Raw genomic sequence first — 26838 nt, forward strand, 5'->3', positions numbered from 1 at the left:
TCAGAACAACCAAAATAGATAAATTCTATCCTTATATAATTTTTCATAAGTTATACAAACTTATCTTTTATTATTTTTATTTTTTCCAGATTACATGCCATTTCAGTTTTTAATATTTGTTTTCTGACAATTTATAATCTATCTTTTCACTCTTATGCCCATACCAAAGGCAGATCCCTCCCCAAAGGCAGATAATATGATTTGGGTTGTATATGTTATCACACAGTACATATTTACATTTTTGTCATGTTGTGAAACAAGACACATATAATTGAGAAAAAAATTAATGTTGTAAATGAAGTGAAGAATGATGTGCTTCAATCTGCATTTGAGATTTCCATTCCCAACATCTACAACCAAAGTTGGTTGGATTATACCTTTTTTAGCCTCCAAACCTCAACCTCAATCCCTCAGCCAATCAGAAAAATCCCTGTAGTCAAACTTGTGGTCAGAGAGGAGTGAACCTAGCAGAAAACCAGTTTAACTAGTTCTGCATCAGAACTCAGCCATCTCTTGACCAAGGGGTAGAGAAAGACTATACAATGTGAAGATTGGATTTAGCTATCTCCTGATTGTAACAATGAAGGTACTTAGCTTTTCCTTTATTGCAATGATTAAACTGTAAACCACAATCTATTTTAGATTTTAATCTACAAAAAGGTGGTAACTCAATATTTGAAGTATATCTACCCATTTTAACTACAAAAAGGTGTTAAGTTACTACAAAAGGTAAACTAACCAAAAAAGGTGTTAATTAACTCCAAAAGATATAATCTAACCAAAGAAGGTATGAACTAAAGAGTAGGCAGTTCTGGAGAAAAGTGTCTGCTGTGATTGGTAGACGTGAAATTTAGAGGTGACACAAGAGAAGAAGATCTTTAAGAGAGGACCAGAGGCCAGAAGAAGATATATTAGATTTGAGATTCAAGTTGGATGGAGGATTCTCTGACTCGGAGTTGGACTGAAGGATCAGTCTCTGGAGATTCGATTTGAGCAGATCAAAGAGCTCTCTGACTCAGAGGAGAGAAGAGAAGACAGACACTTGAGGAGCAACCGGATGACAGACACCCAGACTTCTTTTCCAATTCCAATGGTCTAAATTGGACTTTCTGCCACTCAGGAGGAACAAACAACAATTGGAATGTTAGAGAGAAGATACTGACAAGAATGACAGTTGGTGGGGGACGGGGAACTTGGAGAGGGACAGGACAGTTGGTCTCTCTTTCCTGGCCCTCAGCCTGGAAGAAGACTCTCTCTGTCTCGGGATAGAAGTACCTCTATTCCTGGATCTTTCCCAACTGTGTGCTCTACCTGGATTCCTATGACCCTGTCATCTGGCAAAAGGATTTAAGGGGAGTGGTTTGAACTCTAAGGCCAGTCTTTAGGGATGTCAACCTTAAGAGACAGGCCCAACCAGCTCTGATGACACACATAGCCATTTTCGATGACACATGGTCACATAGGAGCTCAGCAAGCCTCAGGGCCCAGGAGCCACACTCCCATAGCACTGGCTGTGGCAATGCCCCAGCCTGGTGGGGCTGGGGGGAGGGGGTTTAAGAGGGCTGCTCCACATGATGGCCATGGAGGCAAGCAGCAAGTGGAGCACACCAGGCAGCTGGGGCCTGTGGGACTCCCACCAGGGTGTGGAAGGAGCACATGTGTAGGCAGGATGGGCAACAGTCCCTGCTCTGGTGGTGTCCCAGGACCAGCCAGCTGGGGCGGGGCAGGGCAAGGCAGAACCAGTGGAAGACTGGGTGGGGCTCCATCCCACATACAATGGAGCAGTGCCTGGAACCCATTATGAGACACTTTTAGCACCCTGAAAAATATAGCAATGGTTTTACTCATAGTTTTTCCCTCTACGTACTTTTGTGAGATCTTATTCTCAGCATTAAATAATATCTAAACTAACAAAAGAAACAGATTGACAGATGAAGTTAGTAGCATTTGTTTGGGCTTGAAGTGTACAAAATAACAACCCTTCAATTGAAGATTTAGCCAGTGAAATTCAGCAACAAAAAAGTCACTAATCAGCAGGTTAATTAAAGAATTCCGCCCCCCCCCTCACTTTATCTTAGCTCATGGCACCACAGGAAAGTTAAATAATATTAAAACCAACAAAAGAAACTGACTGACAGAAGACAGATGACAGTGACACACCACCTGAGTTATGTTCGGTTTTTGGGAGAATTTTGACACACCAAGCTCAAAAGATTGCCCATCACTGGTAGTGAATAGAAGGATAGATTGTTATAAGGAAAAGTGAAATTATGTAGGAAAGTGTGTATGTAAGTTTGCAGAGAGAAGAGGCACGAGATCAACAGGAAGATTCTGGAACTTGGAAGGAAGGGTTAGACTGGTACTGAGGCTGTTGGATGCTTTCTCTGGTTTTGACCTGGAGGGGACTGGCTACTGACCCTTGACTGTTCCTACCTTACCATTTCCATCTTCCCTGCTTTCCTGCTAGCTGGTATCAACAGAGCTTCTTGGTGTGATCCTGAACCATCCATCTGTAAGGTTAGGTCTGGGGTCCTTCTGCATCCAGGACCTCTCCTGGGCCCTGTCCTGCATAACTGTCAAAACCCACTACCTCTATCACCATCAATAGGAGGGTTTGGGGGTTAGTATAGGTTTATTTATCTTAGGGTCTGGGATCCTAGACATAGAGGTAAGAATCAGTGTAGCTCAAAATCTGTGAAGAAATCTCTGTGAAGAGATATTTAGATGTGTGGGGTTTTAGATAGATAACATTAGTTTAGGATTATCCCAAATCCCCTTTTCACCTTCCTTTGTTTAATAAATTCAGTAATCTGTCCCTGTTATATAGTGGTCTGTATTTGTTACCTCAGGACAGGCTCTGCCTGAACTGGACTTATTAGCCTCTCCAAAACAGTTGTTCTTCTGATACTGGGCTATATTTAAACATCTAATCCCATCCCCAAATCACCCTACAATTACAAGATCAATGGAATAGATTAGAGGTAAATGAACTCAACAAATTAAAATAACTCTGAGGTACAACCTCACATCTATCACATTGGCCAATGTGACAGTAAAATAAAATAAATGTTGGAGGGGATGTGACCAAATTGGGACACTAATGCATTGTTGGTGGAGTTGTGAAATTATCCTGACAAATCTATAGCGCAATTTGGAATTACACCCAAAAGACTATAAAAGAAAGAATGCCTTTTGATCTAAGAATACCACTTCTAGGTCTGCATCCCAAAGAAATTAAAAAAATGGGAAAGGACCTATTTGTATAAAAATATTTATAGCTGTTCTCTTTGTGGTGGCAAAGAATTGGAAACTAAAGGTATGTCCCACAACTGGGAAATGCCTGAACAAATTTTGATATAAGACAGTGATGGAATACTATTATACTATAAGGAATGAGGAACAAGATGATTTCAGAAAGATATGAAAACACCTACATGAGTTTATGCAAAGTGAAATAAGCAGAACCAAGAGAACATCATACACAGTATCAACAATATTGAGGAATGATCAAATGTGATATAGTTTGCTACTAACAGCAATACAATTATCCGGAACAATTCTGAAGGACATATGAAAAAATGCTACCCATATCCAGAGAAAGAGCATTGGAATAAAAGTTCAAATAGAAGCATAAGATTTATCATTTGTTTGTTTGGTTATATGTTTGGGGTTTGGGGCTTTATAAGATTATTCACTTTCCACAATAAATAATATGGAAACATGCTTTGTGTGATAATGCATGTACAACCCAGATTGAATTGCTTGCCAGCTCTGGGGAGAGAAAGAAGGAGGGAGCCAATCTGGATTATGTAACTTTGAAAAACTCATAAGGACATTGATTCTTAAAATAAATAAATAAATAAATGAGGCAACATAGAATCATAATAGGCACTAAAATTATTTCTTAATGGGGAGGGGAAGGAAGTTCAGACATTTTGCAAAAGTCAAGTAGATGACCTATATCTGTGACAGAAAAAGGAATGTGTCAAAATGGGGAAAGGTGACAGAAGGAGAACTGTACTAGCTTACATTTAGATTAAAATGATATGCTATGCCATATGCAGAGACTGCCTTCTGAGTATTTCAGATTATCTTTTGAAAATACTATCCATTGCTCATTTAAACTCAGTAGACATGGGGTCATGTGTTTCATAGGTTACCTAATATAGTACTCCCATTTAAACATGAGAAAGGCAAAGTGTAGAGAATTAAAGTGACTTGCACAGTGTAATTGATGATACTGCAACACAAAAGATATTTGCATGAAAAAGCAAGAGGCTTGGAATTTGGTGAAACTTCAATCAACCAAGATGGAGACAGAGTTCCAATAGAATCTTGAAGGAAGCAGTTAGGAAGTCCAGCTGCTTGAACCTCACTCACATCTTCTCTGACTGTTGGGAGGAAGGTGGAAGCCAGACTCTCTCTTGACCAATGATTATGTATATGACTGAATACTGAGAAGACTTTTGGAGCTTAATTCAGAAGAAGTTCTGTCAGCTTTTGTTGTCTACATTTCCCCTTAGAGAAAAATAACTTTATTTCCTGAATTGAACACATTGTGAGATCTCCAATCAACAGGAAAATATAGAAAGTCAGGCAAACCTGTTTTCCTCTATCCCCCTCCTTCTCCTTACCTGCTCTATTTAAAAAGAATAAAAGACCTCTTAGTTAAAGAGTTGAGGGTGAGAGGTAGTTATTAAAAGAAATCTTCAACATTATCATTTCTGGGAAGAGCATTCAAATCAGTTGAGAGGGAAACTGGAAGTGGTGTGTGTGTGTGTGTGTGTGTGTGGGAGGAGTGCAAGATCCAATCTTTCTCCTAGTTTGCTTCCTGATGTTACTGCCCTATTACCATAAATCTCCCAATAGTGGTATCTATTATAATTTGGCACCCCAAGAAAAATCTTACCCATCCCAGGCCTAGAGAAATATATTAAGGGAAGAAGATGATGTTACAAATAGTATGTGGAGTATTAGTATTGGCTGCTTTTGCCTGTTACTGGATGTACACCATTTTGTACAGTGCTGACATTGGTGTAGTTATGGACACCATAGGGATGATAGCTAATACCATGGCTTTCATATCAACCATGGCATTCACTACCAAAACAGTGGTATGGCAAATTATAACTCAGGTCTATGTATTTGCTATGGCTGCAATCCAGACACTGACACATGTTAGTAATATCATTAAATTCATGACACCTAAAATGGAAGCCCCGATTCTTTTGGTAGATACCAACCTTGAACAAATGGTCAGAAAAATATGTGAGGAATATCTGCATAAGCAAGGACAAGGACAGGCTCAGGAGGGAAATAGGAAAAAGACAAAAGGGCTGGTGAATAAAGGAATCAAAGATAAGGACAAGAAATCTAAAGATCATAATAAGAAAGGGGCTGAGGGAAAAGCTAAGGAAGATACAGACAATAAAAAGATCTTACCTCTTAGGGATATAGCTAAAATTTCTGACTCAGCTGGTGTGGTCCATTCCAAAATACACAAACAATTCTCCATACAGGAATTGAATTCCATAAAAAGGAGGTTCCCAAAAAATTTAAAGCAGCTTTCCTGAGCTCTAAAGGAGCTGGCTGAAAAGGGCCTTTAAAATCTTTGAGCCAGATATACAGGATTCAGATTTTCTTTTGTTCAAATTATTTAGCCCACATGAACACAGACAATTAATTGATAAGACCAGGAAGGATAGAACCCTGACCAGTTGGCCCACAGAGAAGGAAAGGGAAGATTTTGATTTTGCCAATCCCACTAGTTTGGCATATCTGAGAAAGCGCAGGGAAGATCTCCTGCAAGCAATAAATTCCTTTTGTTCCAAACCAAATGCCTGGAGCAAATTTGACAAGCTAAACCAAAAGAAAGAAGAACATCCTGCAAGCTACATAGAAAGACTTGCAGAGACAGTTGAAACAATCATGGGTATTAATCAGGACTCAGAAGAATCAGTGGCACATTTTAGGAGGCAATTCTTAAAAGGTTGCAACTGTCATTTGAAGAATTTCTTTAAGAATTATTTTCCTATATATGATAATATATCAATTAATGAATTGTGTGATACAGCAAGTTACTTATTTGTCAGTTACAAAGAGCAAGAAGAGAAGAGAAATTTAAGGCAAAAATTAGAAAAGACAGAGCAATCTCTTAAAGAAAAGGAGATTGAACAGAGTAAGAGCTTTCAAACCATTAAGACTTACTCTAGACCCTCATATCAGCAACAGAGAAGTCAAAGAGACACAAGAAAGTGCTTTCTTTGCCATAACATTGGTCACTCGATTAAGAACTGTTATCTCAAAAAGAAATATGAATGAAGCAATAAAGGCAATAGGGCAATAGTACACAGAGGAGAACATATTATAGATCCAAAAGCAAATTCGTGCTGTCAGCATTGCAGGTTGAGAACAGAATCAGAGACACCAGACCTTGATAGCATGAAATTAGTCATAAAAACAGGTGCAAAACCCAAATATTCAGATGTTTTAACCAAAGGGAGACACCCCCTGTGAAGCTAGGAATTTAAAGTATTTGGAAATAAGCAAAGCCATGGCAGAAAGGAATGGCAGGATGTGTCAAATAATGAGGAACTTGCAGGAGGGAGATATAAAAATATAAAGAGAAAAGAAAATACATGGGTGACACCTAAAGGTGAATTTATTTGGTCTGTGAGAAGTTAAGAGAAAAAATAAAATCAAACCTTAAGTGAAAAGCAGAGACAAGTACAAGAGATAGATCAAAAGATTAAAAATATGATAGCACAGATACAAGCTAATATTGGAGACTCATATAGAAGGGGCATAGTAACAAGCCAAGAGAAAAGCAAAGAACAAATAAAACCATATCTAGGAAACTTCTTTGATTGCAGATTAGGTTCAGGAATTGAAATAAAGAGAAAGAAAATTCATAAAAAACTTGCATAAACAATCACAAATTGATGGAAGAAACAGTTAACCAAAGAAATGCATGGACTAAGGTTACTATACCAGATATATCTCAAGGGGCTATAAACAATGTAAATAATCTCACAGACACAGATAAAACCCGACTTGGAGCAATTAAAACTTCAGAAAGCTATTTGATATAGACTTCCTTAGAGAAAATATCTAACTTGAACCCAGAAGCTGAAATTTTTTACCCCATACAAAATAACTTGGAAAATTCAATTCTAAAGGGAAATGGGGCTAAAAAAATACAGTTAATATTGATAATCACATTCAAAGTATTGAATCAGTGAGATTTGAAAACCCAGATAGAATGCAGGACACAAAAAATGCAATGAGGGCCAGTGGTTCAAATAACTCCCATGAAGCCAAAATTCTAAATAGAGGGGAAAGGTCTGACCAAGTCAAAATATATGAACTGGCAAATAGCTATGGTTTGAATTCATGTTCCAGTGAAGGAGAAGACAATATACACTCAAATAAAAATGAAGATCAATCAGGAAATGAATTAAACCAAGAAAAATTACCTGGTCCAACCAAATGGCAGAGGATGAAAGTGCAGTGAAAAGTGACAAATTGACAATTCAATATCTGCAGAAAAACAAGAACCATATATATATATATATATATGAATTAAGGTGGGGAAGAAACAATACAAAGCTCTCATGGATACTGGTGCTTCAAAATCAGTCCTAAAGACATTCCTAGGATATACCGCTATAAGGGGTATAGTTTCAGCGGCTAGAGCTATGGGAGAAATACAAGTCCCAGAGCTCAAAAGCACAATGGTTAAGCTAGGTCCTCTCACCATTGATCGTAAATTCCCCTAATTCTTGTATGTCCAGATAACCTTTTAGGATACAATATTTTTATGTAAGATCGGGGCAACCCTGCAATGTGAACAGTCAGAGAATATATAACTGCATTTACCCAAACATTCTTTAAAGCATTATCCATTGTTATATCTGAAACAATTGGAAGAAAAGTCTTAACAGATACAAACTTTAACATCATTATATGAAATACCAAACGACATTCCACAAAGGGTTTGCTAAACATCAGAATGATGTGGATAGAATAAAATCATTTGCACGAGTAAAGATAGAAGTCAGGGATGGTGTACCTCCTATGATACCTCAATACAAATTGAGCAAAGAAGCTATAGAAGGCATAACACCAATTATCAACAGCTTTCTAGAACAAGGCATTTTAAGACCTACAGTGTCTGAATTTAATAGTTCAATTTTGGCTATTAAGAAAAACAATTTAAATGCAGATGGGACACAATGCTGGCAAATTGTACAAGATCTTTGGGCAGTGAACAACTTTATAAAGAAAACATATACCATGACACCTTTTCCAAATGATATTGTCACAGAGATTCCACCAGATACCTGGTGGTACACAATGATAGATCTGAGCAATGCATACTTCACCATATCATTTCACCATATCATTGCACCTTGACTCCCAAAACATTTTTTCTTTCCAATGGGGACAAAATCAGTTATGTTATACAAGGCTTGTTCAAGGATGTTGTAAGTCAATCTCTATATTTTGCCAACTATTTCAGAGAGATCCAGCTAATATCAGTTTCAAGCACAGCAATTTGGTGCACTATGTGGATGATTTACTGTTAGCATCACCAGATCCAAAGACATGCTTGGAAGATTCAAAAAGGCTACTGATAGAGATTTATAAGAGAGGACATAAGGTCTCTAAAAAGAAGATTCAGTGGGTACTCCCAAAAGTCAAATATCTTGGATTTATCCTGGAAGAGAGCACCAGGAAAATTTTAAGTAAAAGGATAGCAGATATACAGACAGGGCATTCCTAGGGGTTGCTAGTTTCTCAAGACAGTATAGTGTAGGGTATTCCCATATTTCAAAGTGTTTGACTGACTTGAAAAAGAATGAGGTTAAAGATCCCTTGCAACTAATGAAGGAACATCTAAATGCTTTGTCAAAGTTAAAAGAAGCCATTTTAACAGCTCTGGCTTTAGGGATACCAAACTACAAAAAGGAGTTCCACTTATATGTACATGAAGCTAGGGCATTGCTTCAAGGATGTTGGCACAATATTTTGGGTTGAATTTAAGACCTATTGCATTTTATAGTTCTATCCTAGATACAATCACACATGGAATGGTACACTGCCTGAGAAACATTGTTGCGACTGCTCTCATGGTGAAGAAAGCAAATGATATTGTACTGGGATGCAAGCTATATGTGTATTCTGCACATCAGATGGAAAATGATTATGATCACAGAATATGCATGCTTTTACAAATACAAGAATATCTCAGTATGAACTCATTTTGCTGGATAATGATAATATAAACATCCATAGGTGTGCACCAGTGAATCCAGCAACTTTGATTCCAGATTTGCCATTAGGTAGAGAAACACTGCATGATTGTAACCAAGTGGTGTAAATGATGTATAATCCTAGAGAAGATCTTAAAGACACACCTCTTAGTGATCCAGATATGAAGTTATACACTGATGGATCCTCATATATCTATAGAGAGCACAGGGTCACAGGGGCAGCTGTAGTAAATAAAGACAAAACACTTTGGCATTAATCATTACTAAGTCATGTGTGATTTTTCAATTTCCTCCATCTTGCTTGGTCTAGCACCCAAGAACGTGCACACTCACACTACATGGGCATGTGCTAGCTAATGACAAATCAGAAACAACTAACTGCTCCCCTAGGCTGTCCCAAGCCAAGCTTGAGCTACCATTGGCACATGTGAGAAGCAGGAAGTGAGGTAGAGAACAGCCTCTGGGGTTCTCGTCTCTTCCTGTGGAGAGGGCAAGATGCCAGTTCTATCCTGGAGCTAGAGCTTGGAGGAGCCCCGCAGACAGCTTCTCTTCAGATCAATCATGTGAGTGATAAGTACTGACTCCTTTCTCTGCCTTGGCTCTCCAAGACCTTAACTCCCACTTTGGCTCAATCTGAGCCAGAGAGCTCCTGAGTTGAACTCTTTTCTTCTCTCCCTCTTTCCTTCTCTCTCTCTCTCTCTCTCTCTCTCTCTCTCTCTCTCTCTCTCTCTCTCTCTCTCTCTCTCTCTCTCTCTCTCTCTCTCTCTCTCTCTCTCTCTCTCTTTCTCCCCATAATAATCTCTCTCTCCTGTTGTAATTAAATTACCATAAAACTCCATTCTGACTTGAGTGCTTCATTTAGGATTTTATAAGTGAAATCCTTGGTGACCTATAATTAATATATTCAGTCTTTAACCCTAAATTTGAATCTAACACAAGTTAGTGCCCAGGGCTCCAAATTAAAAGCTTTGCTTGAAGCCCTGGAAATTGCAAAAGGCAAAAGAGCGAATATATTTACCAATTATGCTGATCTTTTTTCCATCATACATGCCACCAGTCTTATTTGGAAGAACAGAGGTTTCATAACACCAGCTAGAAAACCAATTGCATATGGAAAACTCATTGACAGTCTCATAAAAGCTATAGAATTTCCAAAAGACGTGGCCATGATTCATTGCAAGGCACATACTCATGGCAAAGACAGGATATCCCTTGGGAATGAAAGAACAAATATAATAGTGAAATATGCAGCTATATTTGGTCCATACCATGTGCTGAGTCTTTCTCTGTTGGAAAAGCATGATCTTACTGAAGCTTACCATGGGGATGAGATTCAGTCATGGAAAGAACAACTCGGGGCTAAGTTAGTTAAAGACGTTTGAGTAGCTCAAGGAGGAAAAACAATTCTCCCCAGAAAATTGTATCAACATCTATGTAATGTGATTCATTCCAAAGGTCATTATGGAGTGCAAGCTATTCTAGATGCGGTACAAAGGTTCTGGCCAGCACAAGGGATTACAACAAATTCCACTAGAATTTGTCAGGCATGTGACATATGCAGAAAATTTAATCAAGGATATTTCAAGAACATAGCATTGGGAGGAAGACCTCTAAGCTATATGCCTCTCCAATGTCTACAGATAGAATACATAAATATGCCAAAAGACAAAGGATTTAAATATATATTCGTTATTGTGGATAGACAGACAAGATAGGTTAAAACATATCCAGTCAAGAAAAATGATACAGCCACAGTAGTGAGACCTTTACTGAAAGACATAATTCCTAGGTATGGCATTCCTGTTACCATAGACTTAGATAAAGGGAGTCATTTCACTTCTCATATTCTGCTAGAAATATATAAGAACATGGGTAGTAAAAGCAATTTCCATGATGTATATAGGCCACAGAATACAGGTCAAGTTGAACAAATGAATAAAGAACTGAAGATATTAATAGGAAAACTCTGTTCAGAAACACATTTGAAATGGACAGATGTTATTCCACTAAGAAAAAGCCCCAGAGGTGACTTGCATGTATCTCCATTCAAGATGCTATATGGTCAACCATTATGGCATGGTAGGACCCCAAAACCATCATTTTTATCTATGCTAAAAGGTGAATATTTACTCCATCTATACATAATTGAAATACAAAACAGGCCATAAGAATTAAGGAAGCTAGAACTGTTAGTACAAAGTGTACCACTGGATTTCTCGTTGCATAAAACAAAACTGGGAGATAAAGTATATGTCAAAATTTTTAATAGAGGAACACCTACAGAACCAAGATGGACAGTTCCTTTAGATGTGACTATGGTTACTCCCACATCAGTCAAAGTATCTGGGAAAGATCCATGGTATCATGCTTCACATGTAAAACTACATTATGCCCATAATATTAACAGTGATATAGAAGAACAAGAAATAACAACTTAAAGAAAAGGCATGAGAAAATATTTGAAGTATTGCCAATAGCTCTAACAATATCTTAGCAATTGTTCCTATAAATAGAAACTTATACATGAGAGTAGAAGAATAAAATTGAAAGCACTGCACATAACACAAGAACAACAACACAAATGAGAGACATGAGAGTACAAGTTAAAACAGAAATAAAAAATCTCTGCTTACAATTACAATTATAACAATATTAAGAATGAAACACAGTTAACTAAGAAGAAGCATCTCTGAAAAATACATTACATAATTCTATCTATACCAACAAGAAATTAAGAACCATAGAGTAAAAGAAAAATTTTATCTCCAAGAAGACTTCAAAAGTCAAGATAATTTCCTAATATAAACACCTCCAAGAAGCCAATTCTAAACCCTTTGTAAAATTAAGAATCAAATGATATAAGACAATATCACATTTCAAAAACATAAGATATATCTTAAAAATCTACTTAGTACAATATACTACACCCACCCACACATGAAGATTATAACACAGAAAAGCATACATCCACACATGAAGAACCAACTCGTAAAGACTGACAGGCATTCATGAAGAATTCAAACTTAATTCCATGTACAAGCAAACAAGAAAAATCAATCATACACAGCATACAAAGAAATTACATGCATGCATGTTCCTGAATGTTAAAGAACACTGGACTTCAATCAAGGGGAGGTGACAGACAACATGTGTAAGCTATACGGATGAAAAACCCAGGCCATGTATGTTTTCTACAATCAACACCAAAGACATGGAAAGACTTTATAATCTAGAACTGATGGTGATGAGGTCACGTAAGAATTCATCATACATGTTAATTTCACTCATAGGTACATGCACATATACAATCACACATAAGCACAACATGGAAAAGAAGCTCATGGATTGGGTAAGTATGCTACATTTCATTATTAGAACACACGCAAAAATTCATACTGATATGATGATGAGTTTCTGTGGAAAATTCAAAGGAAATTTTCTTATCTGCATGACTTTGAACAGAACTCACATACAAAAATGTATCATAAGTGTACATATGTAAAACTCTGTACAGACAAAACTATGTACATTTATAAAATACTAATGGAACTAACAGAATAACATTATAAGGTTAAGTTACTGACATTCTAACAACTAACACATAAAGCAAGATTAGGTAGATCATTTAAAATTGTTGATAGAGAGATAAAAGGAAGATAGAGAGCATATTCAATATAAGTTAAGATACTTGATAATGTTAGGAACGGTTATTGTTTATAAAAAACTTTATTTAGAACAGGCTATAGTCATTAGGAAATAAGGAAGTTGTATTGTTGTTAACAAATATTTAAATTTTTGCATTGGTTATTATTGTTTTAAAAACCCTATTTCTGTATTGTATTTCTATAACCTATCCCATTTTCTTTAATCCCAAATCTTAGAATAGGGTTAAACAGTTTAGAATAGTAAAGACAGACTAGGATTTTTATTTTGGGGGTTGTGGAATATTTTAAAATAGCATAGTATCATAGTTTAGACAGTTAAGATATATTAATACATTAAAAAGGTAAGTATGGAAAAAAGACAATAGCAGAAATACGGTTGTATTTTCTGCCTATTCCAGAAAAAAAAATGGAGATTGGTAATGGATCATATTGCAACACAAAAGAGATCTGCATGAAAAAGCAAGAGGCTTAGAATTTGGTGAAACTCCAATCAATCCAGATGGAGACAGAGTTCTAATAGAATGTTGAAGGGAACAATTAGGAAGTCCAGCTGCTTGAACCTCACTTCTTCTCTGACTGTTGGGAGGACGGTGGAAGCCAGACTCTCTCTTGACAAATGATATTACTAAGTACTGAAAAGACTTTTGGAGCTTAATTCAGAAGAAACTCTGTCAGCTTTTGTTGTCAACATTTCCCCTTAGAGAAAAATAACTTTATTTCCTGAATTGAACACATTGTGAGATCTCCAATCAACAGGAAAATATAGAAAGTCAGGCAAACCTGTTTTCCTCTATCCCCCTCCTTCTCCTTACCTGCTCTATTTAAAAAGAATAAAAGACCTCTTAGTTAAAGAGTTGAGGGTGAGAGGTAGTTATTAAAAGAAATCTTCAACATTATCATTTCTGAGAAGAGCATTCAAATCAGTTGAGAGGGGAACAGGAAGTAGTGTGTGTCTGTGTATGGGGAGGGGAGTGCAGGATCCAGTCTTTCCCCTAGTTTGCTTCCTAGTGTTATTGCCCTATTACCATAAATCTCCCAATAGTGGTATCTATTACAACAGATAGGTTTATATAGATAGTTAAAGAGCAGAATTGACATTTAAACTCGGAAATGGTGAGTTAAGCTCACTTTTCCAAGTAAAATTCTCTTTACTCTGCACAATAATGAAGAGAAATACATAGTTATGTATTATGTAAAGGATAATTTTAGCATTATTACCTAAACTATATTATTTATTGGTCTCCATGGATATCCCAAATAAAAAAAAATACCCAACTCAGCTGGAAATTTATGATGATTTAATTAATATAGTGGAAATAAATTAAGAAGAAGGGAGAAGGAAAGGATGTAGGATTTCTCTCACCTGGCTTGTGCCAGGGGGAAGATTAGAGGCTCTAGGAAGATAAGATTTTGGAGAGTAAAGGGGGAAGGAATCAGCCTGAACTCCAAGAGGGCTCAGCCAAGATGCCTGAACCTGAATTAGCTCAAGGGCAAACTCACCAACAAAATCCAGACAAATAGCTGCCACCACGCCAAGATGTCGGAATGCTTACCACACTGCCAGCCAGAGCCACCTCTCTGGTGAAAGAGCCAGATGACAGCTAGCCCTGTGAATAAAACCCTAGACAATTCTACCTCCCTTTCCTGTGTCTCCTCTGTGTCAATCATAGCCTAAGCTTGACTTAGGACAGCCTGGGAGTCTGTTAGCTATTTATGATTTGTCAATTTCTCTATCAAAGGTCACCCTCTTAAAACTCAATCCTCAAGCATGGTTACAGACATTCCTGATTTTGTTAGACAAAGTAGGGTGGAGTAACTCAAAGTTCTCAAGACATCCCTGTTTTTGTTTGAAGAAGCATCTTCATTGTTACAAATCAGGAGATAGCTAAATGCAATCTTTACAGTTATGATGATTGTTAGGAGTTTTTTAAAGATTAAAATGAAATCTTACTTTGTAGTTTCAGCCCATTTTATTGAATCTATCCTCTATGAGTTAGTCAGGACAAAGATAATTCTTCCCCCAAATGAAAGTCCTTATCATTCCTGAATATAGCTACATGTTCTCTAAAACCTTCTATTCTTATATTCGTAATCTCAACTTTCTTCATCCAAACCTTGGGTTACAAGGCAACACAATTTAAAACTAAAAAGGATATTGGAAATAAAAAAATATAGAAACAAATGCTTAAAACTTTTAGGATTTATAGAGGCCATCTTCACCTTATTTTACAGATCGGGAAACTAAGATCTAAAGAAGTTTATATGCCTTGGTTATTCTGGAACAAGGAAAGAGGCATGGATCTACTGTTATACATCCTCAGGTTACAAATGAAGAAAGTGTGTCACAAAATTATTTGCTAAAAGTCACATAAGGAGAACAAAACAGAGTCAAAATATAAACATAGGTCCTCTAGCTTCAAATTCAGTGTTTTTTCTTTCCATTCAACTACCCTTTTTTGTCAGCATTATAGTCCTGAATAAATTGCAGTTTGTCAATATCCTTTCTAAAATGTTTTTCACAGAAATAATCAAAATACTCCAGTTATGGTGTGACCAGGGCAGTGTATAAGGGGTATAATAATTTCTTCATTGTCTATAATTATACCTCAATTATGCTTTACTATGATGACAGAGAATGGCATGACACAAAGAACACTGGATTTGTATTATGAAGAGAGATGAGCTTCTATCTTTCTTTTGATATTCATTAGCTCTAAAATCTCTTACAATTTCAGTTTCTTCATGTGTAAAATATAGGCAATTATCACATTTGCAGGACTTACCTCTGACATTTTTTGCAAAGAAAACTTTTGTTAATGAAAAAGCTCTACATATATTATTATTCATTGAAACCTAGAAAACAGAATTTTTACAGAATTTGGACTTGTAATTACCACAGCATCCCTGTAAAGTTGTGGTTCACAGACTAGGTTTTTAGGCACTACAAATATTTTGTCTCTCTTAAGAATTACATCTAAAGATACTGCTTTATTGAGGAACTTCCGAAAATATTTACAAATGTCAATCCTGAGTAGCTATTGCTAGCTCATAAGTGTCAGTAGTGAGATAAGGCTTTATTTGGTCAATTGGAAGACCAAACCAAATGTTCTGATCAATTGCCAATACCTTATATTGAGAACCCTGGTAGCTAGAAATCCAGACAAATGAAAGACCTGAATCTGGAAATCATTATTCACTACCAAAGATCAACAAAAATAGAAAATTCTGAAAAGTTTAAAACTGTTAAAGATATCACAAGAAAGATTCCTTATCAGGTTGCCTAACAGACTTCATCAATCATGCCCAGCTTAAAGCATCAATGTAAACCTAGAATTCAGATCTTGGAAGTTCCCTCTACAGCAAGGCATCTAAGACGTGTCATTTTTCATTTCTCTCCCAACTGGACTCTTGACTTCTCCTACCACACTCTCAAGGCCAGGTACCATTTTCTGCACCTTATAAACTCAGTCCAAGAGGTGAAGGACAAATTAATTGAAACACTGAAATGATCATTATGGCTAGAGCCCAGGAAAACATGAGAAAGTAGTAGTAATACCAATAAAACATGAAAAGTATCCTTCAGCTTACCAGGAATAGAAGGTATACAATGGTCTTACCAATTTTATCATCAAAGTCTGTGATATCTCCACTCAACTTTTAAATCCTTCTAGGTATATAAAGGACTCTTTGCCCAGAAAGTTGGGAGGGGCTGACAAGAGGTTTGAATAGACAGTTAATTTATGAAATAAGGGCAGATATGCCTTGTTCTTCTGATACTCATGGAAAAACCATGATTGGTAGTGGGAATCAATCACATTAATAACCATTATGGTATAAAGGTGAACAACAATGGAAAAATAAAGACAAGTAATGAAAAGTAGGGATGAAGAGGCAAGCAATGTAGGGGAAGGAGGAACTGGATGGTGAAAGGACATAAACTACAAGTGAAAGAGGGGTGGAGATGGATAAATCATTTACATAACAGATTAGCTTGAGTAGTATGGACCTTTAAAAGATGGAAGTTCTTGGAGGGCAGGAGTTTGAGGTCTATATTTATGGGGACTTTTGGAGAAATAGACAAATTCCTTTTTGTACCACTTGGGAGTTAGTTAATTCATATATCCACATGATCTCAAATTTATTAGTAAAAGCATTCATCATCTCAAAATTATTTGAGGTTTTGGTGTTCTGCTGTTCTGGAGCTTTGGAATTCTGGATTTTGTCTGAAATTTATATATCATAGGAATAGAAATTTGACAAGCAGTGCCTATAGGGTTTCTTTTGATTTGCAAATATTACTAGCATATGTATTTTGGTTATATATGTTTGCAAATCATCCTCCTTTGATCTGTGATACAGTTTGGCATGGACTTCCGGGAACCCTTTGTAATCTCACTTCCTGCTAATGACCTTTATACTGGTTACTCATAAAGCTAATTAGTACTAATTAGGATATGGGGATGTTCAGAGGAATTAGAAAAAAAAAAGATGCAATTTTAATGCAAAATTGAATAAAGTTCTGGGATTATCTACCAGATCTACTACCAAATCTTCCCATCTCTAACTTATGGTTTAGTGTGATGAGAAATGTTCTAATCATCCTCTTACCAACATAGATGAAAATGCTTTAAAAAAAATTGAAGTGGAGATCAATTACCAATCACTCACTGTACATTTTCAGAATAAGGCCTCCTTCTGTTCCCTCACAGGAAAGATCAATCATCAATAATAAAACACAACAGCTCAATATTGTCTGAGTTTATAAAATCGATTTGTCTAAGATCCAAAGCTATTTCCTGATATTATTCCATCAATTTTCATAGCATGCATCCAAAGAATAAGAGCTATCCTAAAAAGAAGAGTCTGAAGTCATAATAATGTTGTCTTTATTTCTTATTTACACAACTAAAGCCCCCTAATGGTCTTTATATAGAAAGTTAGAAATAATAGCTGATGTAGTAAATGGAATCAATATAAATGAAGACCTCAATTATTTAGAAAACTGGATCATTTATACTTTGATGAAGTTCAATGTAATAAAGGGGGAGGGTGCTGAGAGAGAGGAGAGAGAGAAAATGGAGTCTTCCCTCCCTCAAGGCAAGGACAAAGGAGGAGGAGATGATGTTATGGTCATGTAAAGAGATAGGAGGGCGCGTCTGTTTTTCCCCCTTCAATCCTCTCTGGTTATGGCCCCTCACTGTGTCTGCCTTTTATCTCTTTCTGTTGTCAGGCTCTTCCTAAATGATAACCTCCTTCTTTCTAGGGAGAGAAAGGTCACTTCTCTCCCCCATCAACTGTGACTGTCCTTCACTGAGTCTTGAGTCAGTTAAAAGTTTTGATAACAGGTTTATTCTATGAAAACAAAGATGAAGGACAAGGTTGAAATGGATGGTGGATTGGAGTTAAATGGGAAAGAGGGAGGAAGGGATCCCTAGCTAGATAAACTCTTCCCCCCCAGAGTTAGGCAATTCGAGTTTGGTGGCCTGAGCTCCTGAGGGGTTCAGAGTAGTGAACCCTGACTTTTGGCATAGCACTGCAGGTGTCTTAAGTTCAGGATAAAGGGAGATTATGACAAGTCTTCTTGTGGACTACTACTTCCTTCTTCAGGTCTTTGCCCACTTGTTGATCTGGGAGGATTGAGATGAGGTTTCAGGGAGAGAAAGGTTTCTGGGATCCGGATCCAGTCAAAGAACGGAACTTCTACTTAGCAGGTCTCAGTCAAGAGAGCAGAGCCAACTGACTCTCTCAGGGATTTTCCTTTCAGAGTTCCAAACCTTCTCTCTATGCCCAGCCCTCGCTGCTGATGGAATCCTTGCAGCTCCACCAGGCTTACCTTCCAAAATCCAAAGATTTTCTCTCTCTCATATTAATCAAGTCAAAGTATAATCTTGTACATTCACTAAAATAGCCAACTACATAAGTGTAAGGTGGATTAATAATGATCAAATATAGATTTTTATGAAATAAGATCTTCAATTTACTTCACTGCCAGCTCAATTTAAATCAATAATTTGATTTTGTCTTAAGAGGTTATTTAGGTTTCAATTAAGAAAAAACCTGACATGTGGAAGGTATACAATTAACATTGCTGATGTCTTCTCTGCTCAGATCAGACATATAATGTTGTTATCAGTCCTGGATCCCACCTTTTAAGAAGAACTTTGATCATCTGTAGCAATCTAGGAAATAAGACAACCAGTACTCTGGAAGACTGGAAAGCATATCAAGTGAATGTGGATTGAAAACTCTAATGAATAGTAGAGGAATCAGTCTGTAGAGTTTTTACAGTATGTACAGCAGAGTATGCATAGATTAGAACTTTTGGAGATTAGTAACAAATTCCTTTCCAGAATGGTTATACTAATTCACAATAAAGTGAGGAGACACTGGAGTACAATTTATATAACAACAACATTGAAAAGGCAAGCAGTTTTGAAATAAATAAGAACTTATTAATTTAATTACAAATCACATTTCTAGAACTCTAAAGGTGAAGCACATTGCTAGCCTCCTGATAAATAGGTGATTGATTCAAGATACTTATAGTGAAGCATGTTTTGTGGATATGGACAATAGAGAGATTTGGTTTTTCCTTGACTTTAAAATTGTTACAAGGGTTTTTTTTTCTTTTTTAAATTTTAATTGGGTTTATTAGGAAGGAGAAAAGAAATGTTTTTTTTTTTTAATGACTGAATATTATTTAACCTGGAAAATAGACTTTGTATATATTATCTTACAATTTTTGAAAGTTTATAATAGAGAAATGAAATAAATTTGTACTTCACCCTGGAGGGGAAAAATTAGAGTAATAGGTGAAAAGTCTCAGGGAGAAAGTTTAAAATAAGAGGGGGAAAACTTAATAATCAGAACTGCCATTAAGAGAATGATCTGTCTTAGTAGATGATGAATATTTTACCACTAGAGGGCTCCAAACTAAAGCTGGATGGCACTTTACATAAAGATATATTACATATTTTATTGAAGGACCTTCCAATACAGAGATTTCATAATTTATGTTTCTCTGCAATCTAACAGGAACTGTTTATTCTCCATGAAGCAAGTAGTCATACTGGGAAGAGTCAGGTACTCAACTCTACCTTGAAGAACTTATAGGAGGGATGAAGTCATCATTTCCTTCTTTCTTCTCTATTTCTCTTTCCCTTTTTACATCCTCCTCTCTTTAGCTTAAAAAGAATCACAGAATTTCAATTAGAAAAATTAGAAATTCAAATTAGAAAAATTAGATCATCAAAGTAATCTTGTCTCCCATCTCTTCTCCTGAATCTCCAGACTTTTCTACATTGCCCACTTGGGTACCATTCTTCTCCTCTAGTATCTTTCTTTTATGTATTGTCTCCAAACTCAGTATAATGTTGCCTCCTTGAAGATAGAAACTAACAATTTTACTTGTATTTGCATTCCTGTAAGTTATCATTGTGCCTGGTACTTAGTAAGTGCTCAATAAATCTATCTGTCTATCTGTCTACTATCATCTTTGCAATGGTCTATCTAATGTAATCAACAAATGATCAACTAATATAATCTTAAAGACTTCCTATGAGGAAGAAAACTATTAGTTGTAAAAGCAATCAATTACACCTCATGACAGCTCCAAAATTTTTTCTCCTTACATCAAAACTAAATTTGCATTTTTGCAATTGGCATTCAATGTAAATGACCTTCCCTTTAGGGCCAAGCAGATCGAGTTTAATTCTACATGACAGAAGTTCAAATATTTGAACACCTACAATATTCCCTGAAAAGTCTTTTCTTCTCCAAGGTAAACTCTTAAAATTCCTCACTTTTCCCTATGGCACAGTAATTTCCTTCATTAAGATTCACTTCTTTGTAAGTTTCTAGTTTATTAATGATCCCCCTTAAATGGGGCACCTGAACTGCATCAAATTCTGCACATGTGTTCTACCATGGCAAATGATGGTAGGACTATTACCCTGTCAGCATGTTAGTTTCATACACTGTGCTTTTGCTAATGTTGCCTTATGTAAGCTTGTTTTTTTTTTTATCTGCTTCTCATAATGTTGAAACATATTATCCTAATGCATTACAGTCTAGTCATGCAACTATACTCTTTTAATTGTGAGGGTTATTTTTAATAAAAATACAAAATTTTATATTAATCTCTAATTTCATCTTCATGGAATAATTTTAATGATCTAGTTTGTAATAATGCCTTTTTATTAATTGATTTAGATTTGAAAAACAGTGTAAAAAGGAATTCTTTATTCCTTTTTTAATTTAATGGGGGACCTGGAGGTCCTCTTATCATAGAGATGTATAGGGATTAACCAGCCCACAGTGACAGGATGTAGAAACCATAGGGACAGGAAGTAGGAACCATAGAGACAAGAAGTGAGGTAGAAAAGGGTATAAAAGGGGCAAGCACCAGTTGATCAGGCTGTCAGTTGCTGACAAGTACCTGCTGTCAATTGCTGGGAAGTTGGCTGCTGGAAGGGTGTCAGGTTGGTGGTTGGTTGCTAGAATATAAAAGGCAATTATTATACTTACTGATAGGGCTTTTTGACTTTAGTTTATAGAGGGCTTTTGGCTTTAGCCTTTAGAGGGCTTTTTGGCTTTGGGGGTTTGGGCTTTTGGTTTGGGCTATTAGGGTATTTTTCTTTCTTGAACTCTTTTGGGAGTTGACAGACCTAATTGGGATTGGATTAAACACTGATTGGGTTGGTTTTGATTAGAGTACATTGGGTTTGAACTTTGTGGAGTGGTGTTTATTAATGGTAGTTGTAGGCAGTTATAAGTAGACATAGGCACTTTTAGGTAGTAATTATAGGTAGTTATAGGATAATTAGTATAGACATTAGAAAATATTCCTTCTCTACCTCTTTCCTATATATTTCTCTCCTTTACTATATTCTTTTCTATCTGTAATTAAAAAAAAAACTAAATTGATAATTTTTAGAAGTTGCTCTTTTATTTTTGTCAAATCCCAATTTTAACTCTTACAACAGTTATGAAGTTCTTTGTCATCTATCCCTTTCCTATCTTTTCAATTTCCTTAGCCCTTATTTATTTCCATTTATTCAATGATGTACTGTCTCTAGCCTCCTTGCTATTCTTTTGGATAAGACAATTTGTCTTCATTTCAATATTTTCACTAAGTATTCAACAAAACTAGAACGTTCTTCCTTCTCCCTCTGCCTCTTGGCTTATCTGTCTTCATTTGACTCTCAGCAAAAATCTCTCTTCTTCAAAGTAGCTTATCTAATACTTATTAATATTACTGCTTTCCCTCTGAGATTATCTCAAATCTTCTCTGTTTATCTCTTGTTTTCCAGAGCTATTTGAATCTTGTCTCCCCTATAAAACTGTGAACTTTTTGAAGACAAGAATAATTTGTCTTTCTTTGTATTTCCATCTCTCAGGATAAAACCTGGGACATGGTTATTATTTTGTCATGACCCATGCTATCTCTGTAGTTTTCTTGACAAATATTATACAGTGGTCTGTCATTTCATTTTTCACTGGATTAAAGAAAACAGACTTGCATCTATAGTCACATAACTAGTAAGTGTCTAAGACCAAGTTTGAAGTCAAGTCTTCCTGACTGCAGTTCCAGCTCCTTATCCACTGAGCCATCAAGCTATTGCTCCTGAAATACTGTATACTGGAATACTGGAATACTTTAATAAAAGTTTATTACCTTTACTTTTTGCTGGATTCTGTAGAAGAATATGAAAACGTGAAACAGCTTTTATCGAGAAACTTAAAAAGTACTAGAAGAAAACAACTTATACATGAAGCAAATATACAATGTCTACAAAGTAAATATGATGTAATGAAGAAAGTGAGCACCAACAAATAAAGGAGAATGAGGAAAGGCTTTGTAGCATTTAAGCTGAGTCTTATATAAGGAAGAGATTCCAAGAAATGAAAGCAATTCATAGGAAATATTAAATGCAGAGAAGAAAGCCTTTGTAAAGGCATATTTTAAGGAGATGGAGGCATAGATCAAGGCATATTGGAAACATTCAAAGGTTTCTTTTGCCTGTAATATAAAACACAGAGATGGAGTAATGGGAAATCAGTAAGGAAACAGATTTTGGGTCTAGATTGTTAAGGGTTTTTGAATGGCAAATCCAGAGATTTGTATTTTTTCAAAGAGATAATATGGAGGGACATGAGAATGGTTATATATTTGGATATATGTTTTTATGAATATTAATTTTGTAATGGTAGGGGAGATTGGAAGGGGCAGAGACTGGAAGCAGGGAGTGAGGACATTATTGCAATTTTCCAAGTAAAGTAGGATAAGAAGTTGGAGTACGGGGTGGTGCAAGTGTAAAAGCAGAGAGAAGGACATTTTGAAAAATGTGTTGGACATAGAATTGTACATTTACTGGATATGGAGGAAGAAACTAGAGAGAAGAGTCAAAGAAGCCTCTGGGCTTATATGCCATGTTAAACTGAAAGATATTCAGATAATTAATTAAGAATCATTTATTAAATACTCATTTTCTTCTAGACATTCTGCTAAGCTCTGGAAATACAAAGGAAGGCAGCAATAGTTCTTTTTCTCATAGAGCTCATATTATAATATAGGATATGTAATGTAAGTAACTAGGTATGTGCCTAGTTACTTGCTAATGAGAGACAGAGAGGGTGAGAGTGAGAGCGAGATCGAGAGAATTAGAGAGAGATGGAAGGCCATTCAGAAGGGAAGGCTATTTATCAGCTGAGGAAATGGAGATATGAGAAAAAGTTTTCTTCAGAAGTTGAGATTGGAGAGACTTTTGAAGAAAACTAAGAGAGAAGGAGGGAAAGCATTCCAGGAAAAATAGACAAAACAAACAAGCTATTAGGATGAAGAGCTGGTACAAAAACAAAAAACTAGAATAGGTAGGAGCCAGGAGAAGAGCTTTAAATTTCAAATCTAGAAATTTGTGTTTGTTCATAATTATTATCTTAATTTCCAATGTACATATACACAGCCTTCACATAAATTTAGAAAAGAAGACTTTTTGTGGTTTCTTTTGAGATAATATATTGAATCATGTTTTAACATACTGAGTGTTATGGGATTGTTTAAGGGAAAGAGACAAGAGGGAAAAAAATCTAAATATTTTAAGTTTATTGATGGGGAAAGTGAGAGGAAGGATGGTAACAAAGGAGTAGGAAAAGTTTTTAATCTTATCCCCAAACCTAAATTCCCTTAAGATTCCCGCAAACAGAACCTCACAAAATAGAGTCCAGTAAATGAGCCAAGATCCCAGAGGAAATGTCCAAAGTAGGTCCAGCAGAGAAGTGATGATTCTTCTTTGGTCTTCAGTCCAGCTGCCAGCAGCCAGTAAAAGCAGATTTTCTCCTCTCAAGCTCGTATCTCATAAAGGGCCAGAAATCTTGTGGAAAAATGGATCACAGCTAACTCCCAAAGCTTCTCCCAGAAATCTGTTTTTTTTTCAGTTGGGCCTTTAGAATCTTGACCCAGGCTCCCATGTGATTCTCTGTGACATGTCCCTGTCAATCAAATGCAGTTAATTTTGCAGAATCATTTTGTAATCTTCCTTTGCTTACTACATAAGTTAGAAATGATCATAATATATTCATATGGAGATTTCCATCTTGGAATTGGCGATGCAATGATGTGCGTTAAGGCAAAAGATAAGGTCTAGCTATATGATTTGATAATAATCTTAATAAAGTTTGAGAAATAATGCCAGAGAATCTTGTTGTCATTATGGATGAAATAAGGAAAGAAGAAAGATAAATAACAAGAGATTCTTATGGTGGATCTAGAAAAATGAAATGGGTCTTGGGTGACAATCAAAGCAGGAAAAGTTGATGCATAATAGAAGAGGTGACAATCCAGAAAGCAGCACTAAGAGTCAAGGCAATGGTCTTCTCCTTCTCCTAGATCATTGTATCATGGGGCATGAGAAAAGATTGATCAAACATTGTGGAGGGTGAGTAGGGTGCGTCTTCAGAAGGAACTACATTTCCACACTCAAAAGAAGATAAGAGTAAGAGAGGAAGATGTATAATATTAATAGCTCATTGATTAACAATAAAATATAGTTATAGAAAGCATAGTGGAAGAGGACAGAATGTTCTAAGAGGGACATTGTGGGGGGGAGTGGTAATAAAGTGAATTGAAAGGAAGAAATAGAGAGAAATAGATGTTTTCCCCTAGACAATTCATGAATGTAAAGAATTCAGAGAGAAGGAAGAGGTGCTAATTATTCCGAAAACAATAAACAATCACAGCATTCCCAATATTCAGAGGAAAACTATATCTAAATTTCCAGATATGTTGTTTGACTTGGGGTGATGGTCATGGATATAGGGTGGAGTTTTATGCTAATCTATGTTTAGGAAAACCTAAGGTCCTTCTTGTTGGTTATGGATCAATCGATTGACTCATTGTCAATTAACCAAAAGAATAGCTAGTCTCCTACTAAAAAGTAATTTGTATTATCACTCTTTAGGTGGGTAGTTTTACAGAGCAGGGATCTCTGAATCTTTTTACTCCTGGACCAGTCTAGGAAGTCACGTGGTTTAGAACTGACTATCACATAGCATATTAGCTATCCTTCTGAGCTTTATGTCATGCACAAATTTAAAGAGAAGTCCATTTATATTTTAACCTATGAAATTAATTAAAATGTTAGTTAGAGGAGGGACCTGGAGCATTGCACTAGAGACTTTGCATGGTGGTCTTAAATAATTAATAACTACTGCGATAGAAAGATTATTTGTTTTATCTTGGTTAAACTAGTAGGGTCTCTTCAAAATGGCAAGGTCGACTTGGGAAATGGCTGGAGTGAGAATCTAGGGTTTGAACTATTGGCATTGCTTCCATATTGTCTGAGACATTTTTTTTTAAAAGACAAAAGGAAGAAAATGTATGTGAGGTTTGTTAAAGAGAAAGCAGGGAAACCCCTGGGGTGATGATATAATGCTTAGTCAGAATGAGTTGGTGAGCTAACCCTCAAGAGTATCCCTTCCCTATCCAGAGAGCCAATGGCTCCCCTCTGTCTTTTACAGGGTAATATGGAAGCACAGGTAAATGCAGAGGTCTGTACCAGATTTGGGAACACCACAGGAGAGGAAGAATGTCAGTTGGTTAGGTAAATTTTGTGAAACCTAACCACCCTGGATGTCGCTTCTGGTCAAATCCCATGCTGGAGGAAGATCAATGACTCTCAACCCTGGATTTGGCTTAACCTGACATCTAATAGAGATCTCCCTCCAAATAACCCTTCTCCCACCAGGCCTCCTTCACCCTTTGGTAACTGATCTGACTGTGTTTGTTCTTTAGTTGAAGTTTGATTTAATAGTGAATAACAAGGAAAGGTTGGGAAAGAGGCAAGAGGGGTCCCTAACTAGAATGTAGTTCAATCAGTTTAGTCTTTTCAGGCCCCAGCTAAAGCCAGGGTTTGTCTTTGCACTCTCTGCCTGAAGATGGAATTCTTCTGCTATTCTAAGCTATCTAACAGAAATGGTGAAAGTTTTTAGATGGAGAGAGAGACCAGTCTTCAGTGATCTCAGCTCCTCTCTGGGAGAAACCCCCTGAAAAGCTGGCAGCTGAACACTTCACATGGATCCCCCTTTCAGTTCAAAACAAGATAGTTAGGCTGCTGGGTTTACTGAGGTATTGGGGAAATGGCCAGGGATATCTGCTTTTCCAGGAGAACCCTCTCTGGTGACTCCTGTTCCTCCAGAAGCCAAGAACAGATTTCCAGATTGTCCATTGGGCACCCCATTTCCCCCTCCCTCAGGATTCTAATGACCTTTGACCTTTTACCCAGTTCACTTGCTCTCATGGCTTCTTCCATGTGAAGAATTCAATTCCTTCAGGTTGAGTTGTATTTCCACTGCCCTTGGGATATCTGTTTAATTATTGATGTTTTACTGAATGTGGATAT

This window comes from Monodelphis domestica, chromosome 7 (assembly GCF_027887165.1).
Source record: "Monodelphis domestica isolate mMonDom1 chromosome 7, mMonDom1.pri, whole genome shotgun sequence".
NCBI lineage: Eukaryota > Metazoa > Chordata > Mammalia > Didelphimorphia > Didelphidae > Monodelphis > Monodelphis domestica.